Raw genomic sequence first — 17,029 nt, forward strand, 5'->3', positions numbered from 1 at the left:
GCATTTATTACCCCGTGCTTCTCTGGATTGACCTCAGTTTGCTACTTTTCTGGCCCGCTGATCAGTCTATTGATGTCTTCCTGCAGTCATTACAGCCTTGGTTCAAACATGTACAAAAGCGCTGAATGCCTGAGGTGAGGTGAGAGTGTCTGCCCTTCACATCAAGGCAGCACTTGACCAAGTATGGCATCAAGGAGCCCTAGCTAATCTGGAGTCAATGGGAATCAGGGTGAAAACTCTACACTCGGAGTCGTACCTGGCACAAAGAAAGATGGTTGTGCTGGTTGGAAGTCAACCATTTCAGCTCCGGGACGTCACTGCAGGGGTTCCTCAGGGTAGTGTCCTCGGCCCAACCATCATCAGCTGCTTCATCAATGACCTGCTTTCATCATAAGGTCAAAAGTGGGGATGTTTGCGGATGACTGCACAATGTCAACCACCGTTTGCGATTTCTTTGATAATGAAGCAGTCCTTGTCCAAATGCAGCAAGACCTGGACAATATCCAGGCTTGGGCTGATAAGTTGCAAGTTACATTCATGCCACACAAGTGTCAGGCAATAACCATCTCCTCCTAGAGAGGATCTAACCATCGCCCCTTGACATTCAATGACATTACCATCGCTGAATACCCCACAATCAACATCCTGGGGGTGCCATTGATCAAAAACTGAATTGGACGAACCACATTAATACTGCGGCTACCAGGGCAGGTCAAAGATGAGGAATCCTACGAAGGGTAACTCATCTCCTGACCCCCCCCCCCCCCCTCCCCCAGCCTGTCCACCATCTGCAATGCACGAGTCAGGAGTGTAATGGAATATTCTCCACTTGCCTGGATGAGTGCAGCTCCAACAACACTCAAGAAGCTCAACAGCATCCAGGAGAAAGCCTGCTTGATTGCTCCTCCTCCACAAACATTCAAACCATCCATCACCGATGAACAGTGGCAGCCGTGTGTACCATCTACAAGATGCACTGCAGTAACTCGCCAATGTTCTTTAGTCAGCACCTTGCAAACCCATGACCACTACCATCTAGACGGCCAAGAGCAGCAGATCATGGGAACCCCATCACCTGGAGGCTCCCCTCCAAGTCACTCACCACCCTGACTGGCAAATATGTCATTGTCTCTTCCTGTCGCTGGGAGAACATCCTGGAACTCACTCCCTAACAGCACAGTGGGTGGACTGAATGACTGCAGCGGTTCAAGAAGAAAACTCCCCACCACATTCTGAAGGGCATCGAGGGATGGGCAATAAATGCTGGCCTAACCAGTGAAACCCACATTCCATAAATTAATAATAAAAGTCTGCAGCTTTCTTTCTCACTGTCACAAAGAGGACCGTAAATGACTTAATGCTGTCCCCATGTTAAAGTCTAAAGCATTGATATAGAACTCAAGAAGCATGGATTCATGACCTGAGAAATCTAGAATCCCACTGGAAATACTCCACCAATCACAAACATACCCCTCGACCACTGCCCTTTGCTTCTTGCTGCTCCAGTTGATGTCACTTCCTGCACTTGTGATTGTTCTGGACATGAGAAGTATCCTGGTTTTCCCATGTGGAGCAGGACTGGAATCCCTGGCCAGGTCTTTAGTTATTTGATTAGTTGACTTAAGCAAAATAAATTTAAGATTAAAATAAATAAAGATTCATCAGCTTCTCACCAATCAGTTTCTTCCATTGAGCTAAAGTCACCTTTTATCGAGAATTAACTGAAATGTTTTTGATAATTGTTTTATTTAAATAAATTTAAAATACCCAATTCTTTTTTTTCCAATTAATGGACAATTTAGCATGCCCAATTCACCTACCCTGCACATCTTTAGGTTGTGGGGGTAAGACACACGCAGACACAGGGAGTATGTGCAAACTCCACATGGACAGCGATCCGGGGCCGAAACCAGGTCCTCAGCGCCGTCAGGCAGCAGTGCTAACCAGTATGCCATTGCACTATCCGTTTTTGTTAATTGTTAATATCTAAACCTCTCAAATGATTAATTGACTGAGAAATTCAGACATCTTTACTCTTACAATGTCAACTTCATCTTTATCCCTTGGATTTGATTAATGGACAACGATTCTATGAATGATGATCAGATTGATTTCAGTTTTGTGCTGATTAATGAATTGTCTCACTTTACAATTGATGAATCCAGTGACCAGGATGTGCTCTCCACAGGACTGGGATGCCCTGTCATTGCCTTTATTTATTTCATTATTAACTGACTGAAGCAACAATAAGCTGGAGGTTAAAATAAATAAAGATTCATCAGCCACTCACCAATCAGCTTGTTCCATTTGCCTGAAGTCACGTTATTTTTATCAGGAATTAACTGAAATGATTTTCTTCATTCTTGTTACCGAAACAGCTCGGATTTTAACTTCCTGAAGAATTCAGACTTTTTCACTGTTACAATCGCTTGTCATTCAGCTTCAACTTTATCCCCAAGATTTGATCAACAGAATACTGACTGCAATTATATAAATGATCAAATTGACTTCAGGTTTATACTAATTAATGAATCATGACTTATAGTTCATTAATACAGTGACCAGAACGCTTCTCGCATAATCTCCTTGCTCTTATATTCCAGGCCTCATCCAAGAAAGGATTCTTGGCTGCCTGATCGATCTCTCCAGCTACCTGTGGATAGGGACTTCAATGCCTCTCTGTTGCTCTACGTTCACAGTATCATCCTACTTATAGTTCATTTCCTTGTCTTCTTTTCCCTCTAAAATTCATTATCTCTCACTGTTTGTAGCACAGCGGTTAACACTGTTCACAGCGTCAGGGTCCTAGGTTTGATTCCCAGGTTTGGTCACTGGTCTGTGCGGAGTCTGCACATTCTCTCCATGGCTGCCTGGGTTTCCTCCGCGTGCTACGGTTTCCTCCCACAATTCCTGAAAGACATGCTTTTTAGGTGAATTGAACATTCTGAACTCTCTGTGTACCTGAACAGGCGCCGGAATGTGGCAACTAAGGGATTTTCACAGTCACTTCATTGCAGTGTTAATGTAAGCCTACTTATGACAACAATAAAGATTATTATTAAATTGAATTCCGGGGTGGCAGGGTGGTGCAGTGGTTAGCACTGCTGTCTCATGGCGCTGAGGTCCCAGGTTTGATGCTAGCCCTGGGTCACTGTCCATGTGGAGTTTGCACATTCTCCCCACGTCTGCGTGGGTCTCACCCCAAGTTAAAAGATGTGCAGGGTAGGTGGATTGGCCACGCTAAATTGCCGCTTAATTGGAAAAAAATTGGATGCTCTAAAAAAAATTTTAAAGATTGAATTCCATTTGTAATGGTTCTGCCCATGTGACCAGTCCATTGATATCTTCCTGCTGTCCACGGCTTTCTACCTAAATGTCAACCATACATACAATTGTTGTACCAGAAAACTGTGAAGCCCCACTGGAAACAGGCATCCAGACATCATTCAATCCTGGATGTGATTCACAGCAGCAATAACAGCAGAATCCATCCCCTGCTGTCGCCTGTGAATTTGCTGATGTTGCAGCAGGTTGTTTGACTGAGCGAATCCCCTCCCACGCACACAGCAGGTGTACGGCCTCTCCCCACTGTGAACCATGTGTCAGCAGATTCCATTTACTTTTAAATCCCTTCTCGCAATCAGAGCATTTGAAAGGTCTCTGATCAATATGATAAGTTGGTGTGTTGTAAGGTGGGATGACTGAGTGAATTTCTTGTCACACACGGGGCAAGTGTACGGTCTCTGTCCAGTGTGAACTCGCTGGAGTACCAGAAGGTCGGATGAATCAATGAATTGCTGCCTACACACACGGCAGGAGAACAGTCTCTCCCCAGTGTGAACTCGGTGTCTCAGAAGGTGGGCTAATCAGGTGATTCCCTTCCCACAATCGGAACAGGTGAATGGCCTCCCTCCGGTGTGAATGCGTTGGTGTTTCAGAAGATCCCTTATACTTTTAAATGTTTTCACACATTCAGAACAATTAAAAGGTCTCTGATCAGTGTGAACAAATTGGTGTGTCTGGAGGTTCGATGCACAAGTGAATCTCTTCCCACACATGGAGCAGGTGAACGGCCTCTCAGTGTGAGTGCGTTGATGTATCAATAAATAATTTTTACTTTTAAAGCTCTTCTCAAACTCAGAACAATTAAAAGATCTCTGATCAGTGTGAACACGTTGGTGTGTCCGGAGGCTCGATGACTGAGTGAATCCTTTCCCACAAATGGCGCAGGTGAATGGCCTCTCCCCAGTGTGAGTGCGTTGATGTAACAGTAAATTATTTCTGCTTTTAAAGTTCTTTTCACAGTCAGCACATTTAAATGGTCTCTGGTCAGAGTGGACCTGGTGGTGAGTTTGGAGTTTTGATAAAGTATTAAATCCCTTTCCACATTCCAGACAGGTGAAAGGCCTCTCACCACTGTAAACATGCTGGTGTATGATGAGGTATGATGACCGAGTGAATCCCTTCCCACACGTGGAGCAGGTGAATGGCCTTTCCCCAGTGTGACTACGTTCATGAGTTTCCAATTCAGACGGGTAATTGAATCACATCCCACAGTCCCCACATTTCCACGGTTTCTCCATGGGTATCGACAGGTTTATCAGATGTAGGTAACATGCAGATTTGAGGTCACTATCAGATCAGCCGTGATGTTATTAAATGCTGGAACAGGCTCACGGGGCTGAATGTCCAATTGCTGCTTCATGATTCCTGTTGTGCGAATGTCCTTTTGTCTCTTCAGCTTGGATTCAGTTTGTTGTGGGCAAATTCTCCACTTCTAACCCTTAGTAAAAGGAGGTCATCAATGTCAGTGCAGGATAGAAATTCTCAAAGAGACAATTCTAATTTCTCTGGAACATTTTTTCCTCTCTTGTTCCCCCAAAGCTGTCAATCCCCGTCCCACACACTCTCCTTCCGTCCTTCCTGGGCTGAAATCCAAACCCATCTCCCCATCTGCACCATTTCTTTCCTCCACTCCAAGTTTTCTCCCTCCCTCTCCTCTGCCTGGGATCAGTTCTCCAGCTCCTGTCTGCAGTCTGACAATAAAACCAATGGGTCTTATTGGGGGTTTGGGGCCTCCAGCGGGTGTTTGTGAATCCTCCCCACCCATCTGCCAGTTTCCTTCCTTGCCAGAGATCAGAGTCCTCATTGATTTAAGTGCAAAGTGTAAGCTCTTATTTCTTGTCCCCCTCCCCCATCCTCTGATGTGAACCATCCTCCAGTGTCTGAAGCAGGATGGTGCCCGTTAACCTGGGCCTGTTCCCGGGAGGGAGGGAGAAGCTCCGCAGCTGCAAACCAGGGAGCTGACAATGATTGTGAAGGGTTTGCTCCAGCTCACAATGCCCGGGGACTGATTGACGGCAGGTTCGGAGCTACAGGAAGAGGGGGCGTAGCTGGAGGACCGAACTAGAGCAGGTGGTCCTCCAACCAATCAGAGTGAATGGGAGGCGGGGTAGAGCCTCATGCGGCGCTTAATCTGGGCCTTTCTGGGATAAAAGCCCGAGCAACTTCCGCCGGAGCGACTTTTGCCGTCAAATGTCACCCCTCCCTCCCGACTTACCCGGTGGTATCTGACCGTTTGAAAATTTCCAAACGATCACCTGAATCGGAGTTACTCTCTTTTTAAAAAAATATGTTTGAATTAAAAAATTTTCAACAATATTTTCCACCTTACAAACAACCCCCCCCCCCACCGTATCAAAAAAAAGAAAGAACTCGCGTGGCAAGACATGAACATGGCAAGTCAATAAGATACAGAACTTTGTACATTGGATTCATCCCGTACATATCAGTTTCCGGATCATTCATGTGTTTTCTTGCTCAAATGCCCCCCCAAAGAAACCCCCTTTCCCCCCCCCTCCCTCCCCTCCCCCACCCCACGAACGATGACCCCCCCCCCCCCCGGGTTGCTGCTGCTGCTGTCCGACCTTCATCTAATGCTCCGCGAGATGGTCTAGGAACGGTTGCCACCGCCTGTAGAACTCCTGCGCAGACCCTCTCAAGGCAAACTTTATCCTCTCCAACTTGATAAACCCAGCCATATCATTTATCCAGGCCTCCACGCTGGGGGGCTTCGCCTCCTTCCACATTACAAACAACAAAGAACAAAGAAATGTACAGCACAGGAACAGGCCCTTCGGCCCTCCAAGCCCGTGCCGACCATGCTGCCCGACTAAACTACAATCTTCTACACTTCCTGGGTCCGTATCCCTCTATTCCCATCCCATTCATGTATTTGTCAAGATGCCCCTTAAATGTCACTATCGTCCCTGCTTCCACCACTTCCTCCGGTAACGGGTTCCAGGCACCCACTACCCTCTATGTAAAAAACTTGCCTCATACATCTACTCTAAACCTTGCCCCTCTCACCTTAAACCAATGCCCCCTAGTAATTGACCCCTCTACCCTGGGGAAAAGCCTCTGACTATCCACTCTGTCTATGCCCCTCATAATTTTGTAGACCTCTATCAAGTCGCCCCTCAACCTCCTTCGTTCCAGTGAGAACAAACCGAGTTTATTCAACCGCTCCTCATAGCTAATGCCCTCCATACCAGGCAACATTCTGGTAAATCTCTTCTGCACCCTCTCTAAAGCCTCCACATCCTTCTGGTAGTGTGGCGACCAGAATTGAACACTATACTCCAAGTGTGGCCTAACTAAGGTTCTATACAGCTGCAACATGACTTGCCAATTCTTATACTCAATGCCCCGGCCAATGAAGGTAAGCATGCCGTATGCCTTCTTGACTACCTTCTCCACCTGTGTTGCCCCTTTCAGTGACCTATGGACCTGTACTCCTAGATCTCTTTGACTTTCAATACTCTTGAGGGTTCTACCATTCACTGTATATTCCCTACCTGCATTAGACCTTCCAAAATGCATTACCTCACATTTGCCCAGATTAAACTCCATCTGCCATCTCTCCGCCCAAATCTCCAAATAATCTAAATCCTGCTGTATCCTCTGACAGTCCTCATCGCTATCCGCAATTTCACCAACCTTTGTGTCGTCTGCAAACTTACTAATCAGACCAGTTACATTTTCCTCCAAATCATTTATATATACTACAAACAGCAAAGGTCCCAGCACTGATCCCTGTGGAACACCACTGGTCACAGCCCTCCAATTAGAAAAGCATCCTTCCATTGCTACTCTCTGCCTTCTATGACCTAGCCAGTTCTGTATCCACCTTGCCAGCTCACCCCTGATCCCGTGTGACTTCACCTTTTGTACTAGTCTACCATGAGGGACCTTGTCAAAGGCCTTACTGAAGTCCATATAGACAACATCCACTGCCCTACCTGCATCAATCATCTTTGTGACCTCCTCGAAAAACTCTATCAAGTTAGTGAGACACGACCTCCCCTTCACAAATCCATGCTGCCTCTCACTAATACGCCCATTTGCTTCCAAATGGGAGTAGATCCTGTCTCGAAGAATTCTCTCCAGTAATTTCCCTACCACTGAAGTAAGGCTCACCGGCCTGTAGTTCCCTGGATTATCCTTGCTACCCTTCTTAAACAGAGGAACAATATTGGCTATTCTCCAGTCCTCCGGGACATCCCCTGAAGACAGTGAGGATCCAAAGATTTCTGTCAAGGCCTCAGCAATTTCCTCTCCAGCCTCCTTCAGTATTCTGGGGTAGATCCCATCAGGCCCTGGGGACTTATCTACCTTAATATTTTTTAAGACACCCAACACCTCGTCTTTTTGGATCTCAATGTGACCCAGGCTATCTACACACCCTTCTCCAGACTCAACATCTACCAATTTCTTCTCTTTGGTAAATACTGATGCAAAGTATTCATTTAGTACCTCGCCCATTTCCTCTGGCTCCACACATAGATTCCCTTGCCTATCCTTCAGTGGGCCAACCCTTTCCCTGGCTACCCTCTTGCTTTTTATGTATGTGTAAAAAGCCTTGGGATTTTCCTTAACCCTATTTGCCAATGACTTTTCGTGACCCCTTCTAGCCCTCCTGACTCCTTGCTTCAGTTCCTTCCTACTTTCCTTATATTCCACACAGGCTTCGTCTGTTCCCAGCCTTTTAGCCCTGACAAATGCCTCCTTTTTCTTTTTGACGAGGCCTACAATATCTCTCGTTATCCAAGGTTCCCGAAAATTGCCGTATTTATCCTTCTTCCTCACAGGAACATGCCGGTCCTGAATTCCTTTCAACTGACACTTGAAAGCCTCCCACATGTCAGATGTTGATTTGCCCTCAAACATCCGCCCCAATCTATGTTCTTCAGTTCCCGCCTAATATTGTTAAAATTAGCCTTCCCCCAATTTAGCACATTCATCCTAGGACCACTCTTATCCTTGTCCACCAGCACTTTAAAACTTACTGAATTGTGGTCACTGTTCCCGAAATGCTCCCCTACTGAAACATCTACCAACTGGCCAGGCTCATTCCCCAATACCAGGTCCAGTACCGCCCCTTCCCTCGTTGGACTGTCCACATATTGTTTTAAGAAGCCCTCCTGGATTAGCAAGATCCTTCGCCGGTCTATTAGGGACGCAAAGGCCAGAATGCCAGCCTCTTTCGCCTCCTGCACTCCCGGCTCGTCCACTACTCCAAATAGTGCTAACCACCAGCTTGGCTTTACCCGGACTTTCACCACCTTAGATACTGTTCCCGCAACTCCCGTCCAGAACCCCTCCAGTGCCGGGCATGACCAAAACATATGGACATGGTTCGCCGGACTTCCTGAGCACCTCCCACATCTGTCCTCCACCCCAAAGAACCTACTCAGCCTCGTCCCCGTCATATGCGCTCGATGAACCACCTTAAAATGTATCAGGCTAAGCCTGGCACACGAGGAAGAGGAATTAACCCTACTTAGGGCATCAGCCCACAGCCCCTCCTCAATCTCCTCCCCCAACTCCTCCCATTTTCCCTTCAGCTCCTCTACCAAAGCCTCCCCCTCTTCTTTCATCTCCTGGTATATCGCCGACACCTTGACCTCTCCAACCTATACGCCCGATATCACCCTATCTTGAACCCCCTGTGCCGGGAGTAGCGGAAATTCCCTCACCTGCCGCCTCACAAACGCCCTCACCTGCATGTACCTGAAAGTGTTTCCCGGTGGTAGCCCAAACGTCTCCTCCAGCGCCCTTAAGCTCGCAAACGTCCCGTCAATGAACAGGTCCCCCAATCTTCTGATCGGAGTTACTCTCAATACTCCGCATGCTCCAGCTCACCATGCCCCGGGGAGTGATTGACAGCATCTCCAGACCAATAGGAAGAGGGGGCGGGACTGGAGGACCGAGCTGATCCTCCAACCAATCGGAGTGAATGAGGGGCGGAGCTGATCCCGGATCTCCCTCATTGGCTGAAACTCTGCATCATTTTGAAAACTGATTTGTCTCAAACTCCAGGAGAAAACTGGACCTTTCTGTTTGTGGCGTTAAACAGATGAGAGGAAATGATGGGATCTGGAAAGTGTCATGATATCCATATTAACATATCATGGTGCAATCACACACACACACACTGATGGACAGGTCGACGGACCAATCAACACACACGCAACATCACAGCCAATCACCAGTGAAAGCACACGCACTATAAAACAGGGAACACCACAGTTCCCGCTCATTCCACCAGGAGATAGCTCAGAGCACAGAGCTCACAGCGTGACACTCAGACATACACCATGTGCTGAGTGCCTCTCTAAGTTAGTGCTAGGGCTGGGTCCACAGGTTAACTGGTGAAGTACGAACCACAGCCAGAAGTTAACAGTTGTTATTATACTGAATAATAAAACAAAGTTTTATTTGGGGCAGCACGGGAGCCTTGTGGATAGCACAATTGCTTCACAGCTCCAGGGTCCCAGGTTCGATTCCGGCTTGAGTCACTGTCTGTGCGGAGTCTGCACATCCTCCCCGTGTGTGCGTGGGTTTCCTCCGGGTGCTCCGGTTTCCTCCCACAGTCCAAAGATGTGCAGGTTAGGTGGATTGGCCTTGCTATATTGCCATTAGTGTCCAAAATTGCCCTTAGTGTTGGGTGGGGTTACTGGGTTATGGGGATAGGGTGGAGGCGTTGACCTTGGGTAGGGTGCTCTTTCCAAGAGCCGGTGCAGACTCGATGGGCCGAATGGCCTCCTTCTGCACTGTAAAATTCTATGAAATTCTATGAAAGTTGTACCATCTACAACCGTGTTGGTTCGTTTGTACATCGGAACACCCAACACGACATGATACCAGGCTTGGAAAATCGCCAGCAACTGTGAGACCTACCTGCACATCTTCAGAGATCTGCCATCCTGCGCCATGGACACCATCAGCCCACCGCAGCCGCTCCAAATCGCTGGAAATCTCGGTGTCAACTGGAAGCTGTTTAAACAGCGCCTCCAGCTCTTCCCAGTAGTCACAGACAGAAAGACTGCATTGGACACCAGGAAGATCACCCTCCTCCTCTCCACGGCAGGGCAACACGCCATCCACATCTACAACTCCCTGGCATTCGCAGAAGGCGAGGACAAGACCAAGTACAAGACAGTCCTTCTAAAACATGAGCAACACTTCAGCGTCAAAGTGAATGAGAGCTTCGAGAGGTACCTCTTCCAGCAGCGCCTGCAGGGTAAGGATGACCCTTTTCAATCCTTTTTGACACACCTTCGTATCCTCGCGCAGTCCTGCGGCGATGAGGCCACCTCCGATTCCATGATTCAGGGCCAGACAGTTTTTGGGGTCACCTTGGACACCCTACGACAGCAGCTCCTTAAAATAAAGAGCCTCACCCTAGCTACCGCCATCGAAACCTGCATCCTCCATGAAAACGCGACCAGCCGGTACTCCCAATTCCAGGCGGCCGAATCGGCACGGCAGGGGTCCTACGAGGCCGAGCGGGTCCAGTCGATCGAGTACCTCCCGGCCCGCGGCCCGGACGAGAGTGGCCATTTTGCGCGCTTTCCGAGGCCTCCCGCGCTTGTACGCGCCAAAAGAGGGGACGTCGGCGCAGAAGGACGTGATGCGCAGGCGCGCTCTACGCAGGACCGGACTGCGCATGCGTGGTGGCGCAATGAACGCCATGATGTCACGACGTGCGGCAACTGGGAATCCGCACACTTAAAGCGGCAATGTCCAGCCAAAACTCGACAATGCCTCCGCTGTGGCCAGATGGGCCACTACGCTGCCTGCTGTCCAGCAGCTGAACCTGCCAATGCTCCGCAATTCCACCAGCCTCACAGGAACGTGCGGGCCATTCAGCCTCCATACACCGAGTCATACCCTGATGACGTACAGACTGGTGATACCGACGACCGGGAAGCCTTCCGCGTTGCGGTAATAGACAGAAATTGGATGTCCCCAAGTAGGACCCACCAGCCGATGCCAGTGCACAGCGTTAATCCGGGCGATGAATGGTGTGCCACCCTAACGGTCAACCAATCACCAATCACATTCCGTTTAGACACTGGTGCCTCCGCCAATCTCTGTGCATGGTCAGCCTTCTACACCTTGAAGGTCAAACTACCGATTAAGCCATCCCGCTGCCAGTTGGTTGATTACAACGGTAATGTTATCCCGACCATGGAGTCTTGCCAGCTCGAGGTTGCACACAATTCATACACAGCCACACTGTCTTTTGAGATAGTTGGATCCTCGAAGGACTCTCTGCTAGGCGCACAGGCGTGCAAGATCCTCCACCTCGTTCAGTGGGTACACACTCTGTCTCCAGAAAGCACGTCCGATTTCCCGGATGCAGACTTTAGGGCACAGCTCCACTCACTCCTCGCCCACAACCAGCAGGTTTTCGAGGGCATGGGCACACTGCCCTACACTTACAGAATACGGCTCAAACCGGATGCCACCCCAGTCATTCACGCACCTCGTAGAGTCCCAGCACCACTCAAGGACCGCCGCAAGCAGCAGCTGCAGGATCTGCAGGGCCAAGGAGTGCTTTCCCGGGTCACGGAGCCTACGCCATGGGTCAGCTCCATGGTGTTCGTAAAAAAGACCTCTGGCGAACTCTGTATCTGCATCGATCCGAACGACCTGAACAATAACATCATGAGGGAACACTACCCCATACCCAAACGGGAAGAAATTACGAGCGAAATGGCCCGGGCTAAACTTTTTACCAAGCTTGATGCCTCGAAGGGCTTTTGGCAGATTCAGCTGAATCAGTCCAGCAGGAAGCTGTGTACTTTCAACACTCCCTTTGGCAGATACTGCTACAATAGGATGCCGTTTGGCATCATCTCGGCATCTGAGGTGTTTCATCGAATCATGGAACAGATGATGGAGGGCATCGAAGGGGTGCGCTTCTATGTTGACGACGTCATCATCTGGTCCACCACACCACGGGAGCACATCAGTCGTCTCCAGCGCGTCTTTGCTCGGATACGAGAACACGGCCTGCGCCTCAACCGAGCCAAGTGTTCTTTTGGCCAAACTGAGCTGGGGGACCACATATCCCGGTCAGGGGTGCGTCCGGATGCAGACAAAGTGACAGCTATTGCAGCCATGCCGCAGCCGGCAGACAAGGAGGCAGTGCTACGCTTTCTCGGGATGGTCAACTTCCTGGGGAAGTTTATTCCCAACCTTGCCTCCCACACAACGGCTCTTCGCCACCGAGTGAAGAAGACTACGGAGTTCCAGTGGCTTCCCGCACACCAGAAGGAATGGGAGGAGCTCAAGATCAAGCTCCCCACCGCCCCGGTATTGGCGTTCTTCGACACTACACGAGATACAAAGATCTCGACTGATACCAGCCAGTCCGGCATTGGGGCGGTACTCCTGCAACGGGACAACACTGTAGCATGGGCCCCGGTCGCCCATGCCTCGCAGGCCATGACCCCCACAGAACAGCGCTATGCGCAGATTGAGAAGGAGTGCTTGGGTTTGTTAACCGGCATAGATAAATTCCACGACTATGTGTATGGTCTTCCTCAGTTCACTGTGGAGACCGACCATCGCCCCCTGGTCGGCATCATACAAAAGGACCTCAATGAGATGACGCCTCGTCTCCGGCGCATTCTGCTCAAGCTCCAGAGGTACGACTTCCAACTGGTCTACACCCCGGGAAAGGACCTCATCATCGCGGATGCCCTGTCCAGAGCAGTTTGTCTGTCAGGTCGAAGCACATGTAGCCTTCACATCGGCCAATCTGCCAGCTACTGATGCAAGTCTGGCCCACATTCGCCGTGAGACTGCGGCTCACCCCCTTCTACAACATGTGATGCGCCACATGACGGAAGGGTGGCTCAAGGGGCTGTGCCCACAATTCTACAATGTCCGGGATGACTTGGTCGTCATTGATGGTGTCCTCCTAAAGTTGGACCGGATTGTGATCCCACACAGCATGCACAGGCTTGTCCTCGAACAATTGCACGAAGGTCATATCGGGGTTGAAAAGTGCAGGCGGAGGGTCCGAGAAGCTGTGTACTGGCCGGGCATCAGCAACGACATCGCCAACATGGTGCTCAACTGACCCACCTGCCAAAGGTTTCAGCCGGCGCAACCCCCTGAGACGCTTCAGCCCTATGAGTTGGTAACATCCCCCTGGGCAAAGGTGGGTGTGGACCTTTTTCATGCACTCGGCAGGGACTACGTCATCATAATTGACTATTTTTCCAATTATCCGGGGGTCATACGCCTGCACAACTTGACATCATCAGCTGTAATCAGAGCATGTAAAGAAACCTTCGCTCGCCATGGCATTCCGCTTACCGTCATGTCGGACAATGGGCCCTGTTTTGCGAGCCAAGAATGGTCTTCTTTTGCCGCTTCATATGGCTTCACACACGTGACAGCCAGCCCTCTGCATCCCCAGTCAAATGGCAAGACGGAAAAGGGCATCCATATCGTGAAGCGGCTCCTCTGCAAGGCTGCTGATGCCGGATCTGACTTCTGTTTAGCCCTGCTGGCCTAACGCTCGGCCCCACTGTCCACAGGCCTCTCACCAGCCCAGCTGTTGATGGGTCGTGCCCTCAGGACCACTGTGCCGTCCATTCATGTTCCTAAACCCGACCGTGCTCCAGTACTGCAAATGATGCGACAGCAGCGTGCTCAGCAGAAGGTGGCACATGACACTCGGGCAACTGATCTTCCTGCCCTGGCGCCTGGAGACAACATCCGCATACACCTACCAGAGGGTGGCTGGTCGGCAACTGCCGAGGTTCTCCGCCTCGTTCCTGGTTCCATTCGCCGGTGTAATCGGCGGGCCCTTCGGCTGCTTCCACGCTCGCTACGTGATCATGCACCGGTGCCATGCCCTCCTGTTGTCCCTGATGTCGACTTCATGGAGCTTCCTGCCACTCTGCCTATTCCTCTATCGCCCATGGCCAGGCCCATTCCTCAGCCGGTGGATCCTGACCCACGCTTGAGGCGGTCAACCCAAATTCGTCACCCACCTACTAGGCTGGACTTATGAGCCTGTTTGCACATTGGACTCACTGAATTGTTGTGCAACAATGTTAACATGTTTCTCTTTTTGTCGTTCCAGGAGTTCTCTTTCGATATTTGATGATTGCACTTGTTTTGTTTGTGGTACAACCTCGTTGCTATGTTGCACCTGACACCTTCCTATGTATATTGTTTAGCCTCATGTACATGTTGTAAATATTGCACACACATACTCAGCCGCACTCAGTACACACCAATATTTATTACCATGTAGGCACATATTCTTGTGAAAAGGGAGGATGTCATGATATCCATATTAACATATCATGGTACAATCACACACACACACTGATGGACAGGTCGATGGACCAATCAACACACACGCAACATCACAGCCAATCACCAGTGAGAGCACACGCACTATAAAACAGGGAACACCATAGTTCCCGCTCATTCCACCAGGAGATAGCTCAGAGCACAGAGCTCACAGCGTGACACTCAGACATACACCATGTGCTGAGTTCCTCTCTAAGATAGTGCTAGGGCTGGGTCCACAGGTTAACTGGTGAAGTACGAACCACAGCCAGAAGTTAACAGTTGTTATTATACAGAATAATAAAACAGAGTTGTACCATCTACAACCATGTTGGTTTGTTTGTGTATTGGAACACCCAACATGACAGAAAGCAGCAGATTCTTCATGTTGTTCCAGGAAAATGGGGCCTGTGGAATGACAGGTTTTACACAGCACACGGTCAACCTGTGGTTTCACGCTGGGTAAAGAATCTGCAAACAAGGCAAGGGAATAAATCATCAATGGTAGGACCCTAGGAAGTACAGAGGATCAGAGGGGCCTTGGTGTGCATGTCCATTGGTGGACATGTAGATAGGGTGGTTAAAAATATAATATGGAATACTTGATATAAATACTTGAATAAAAAATGATACAATACTTGAACAAAAGAGGCCTGGCCAAATCCGATTCACCACCACCCTACTCCGCCTGGCTGAACTTGTTCTATCGCTCAACAACTTCTCCTTTAATTCTTCTCACTTTCTCCAAATCAAAGGTAGCAATGGGTACCCGCATGGGTCTGAGCTATGCTTGCCTTTTTATGGGGAACATTCCTTGTTCCATGCCTACCTGGGTCCCCTCCCACAACCCCTTTACCGGTACATCGATGACTATTTTGGTGCTGCTTCATGCTCTCGTCCGGAACTGGAAAAATTCATCAACTTCGCTTCCAGTTTCCACCCCTTCATCACTTTCAACTGGTCCATCTCAGACTCCTCCCCTCCCTTCCCTTCGTTGACCTTGCTGGCACCATTTCCGGCAATAGACTATCTGCTAATATCTATTACAATCCCACTGACTCCCACAGCTATCTTCGCACCCTACACCCTGTATGGACTCCCTCCCTTTCTCTCAGATCCTCCGCCTCCGTCGCATTTGTTCCAATGATGCCACTTACCAAAGTGATGCTTCAAATGTGTTCCTTCTTCCTCAACCATCATTTATCACCTCCAGCTGTTGACAGGGCCATCAACAGTGTGCGGTCCATCTCCCACACCACTACCCTCGCCCCGTCCGCTCCCTCCAAGAACATGGATAGAATCACCCTCATTCTCACATTTCACCCCACCAGCCTCCGTATGCAAAGCATAATCCTCTGCCATTTTCAGCGTGATGTCACCACCAAACACATCTTCCTTCCACTCCCTCTGTCAGCATTCCACAAACACCATTCCCTACGAGATAATTTAGTCCACTCTTCCACCATACCCAACACCTCTCCCATCATCCATGGCATCTTCCCATGCAATTGCGGAAGGTGCAACACCTATCCTTTTACCTCTTCCATGCTTAACATCCCAGGCCCAAAACATTCATTCCAGGTTAAAGCAGCGTTTCACATGCACCTCTTTCAATTTGGTCTATTGCATTCACTGCTCCCAATGTGGTCTCTGTATTGGAGAAACCAAACGTAGACCTTCGGTCTCTGCGCATTCAGGACCCTGACCTTTCCGTTGATTGCCATTTTAACACAAGACCATGTTACCATGCCCACATGTCTGTCCTTGGCCTGCTGCAATGTTCCAGTGAAGCTCAACGCAAACTGGAGGAACAGCATCTCATCTTCCGGTTCGACACGCTACAGCCTTCCGGTCTCAACATTGAATTCAACAACTTCAGATGATTAGTTCTAGCCCACCTCGACCCCTTTGTTTTCATTCAATTTAATTTTAACTGTCTTTTACCTTTTATTTCTTTGTCTGTCTTTATGTATATTTCCCCCCCACTCTTTCCCCCTATCTGATCCCCCCTTTCCCACTGTTACCAGACTCCTAAACGACCCTCTTATGGGCTGACCTCAGTAACACTACACCCCTGTATGCTTCACCCGATGCCGGTGCTTATGTAGTTACATTATGTAGCTTGTGTTGCCCTATTATGTATTTTCTTTTATTTCCTTTTCTTTGCGTGTACTTTATCATAGAATTTATCATAGAATTTACAGTGCAGAAGGAGGCCATTCGGCCCATCAGGTCTGCACCGGCTCTTGGAAAGAGCATCCTACCCAAGGTCCACACCTCTACCCTATCCCCACAACACAGTAACCCCACCCAACACTAAGGGCAATTTTGGACACTAAGGGCAATTTATCATGGCCAATCC

The sequence above is a fragment of the Scyliorhinus torazame genome, chromosome 5 (assembly GCF_047496885.1).
Source record: "Scyliorhinus torazame isolate Kashiwa2021f chromosome 5, sScyTor2.1, whole genome shotgun sequence".
Taxonomy (NCBI): Eukaryota; Metazoa; Chordata; class Chondrichthyes; order Carcharhiniformes; family Scyliorhinidae; genus Scyliorhinus; species Scyliorhinus torazame.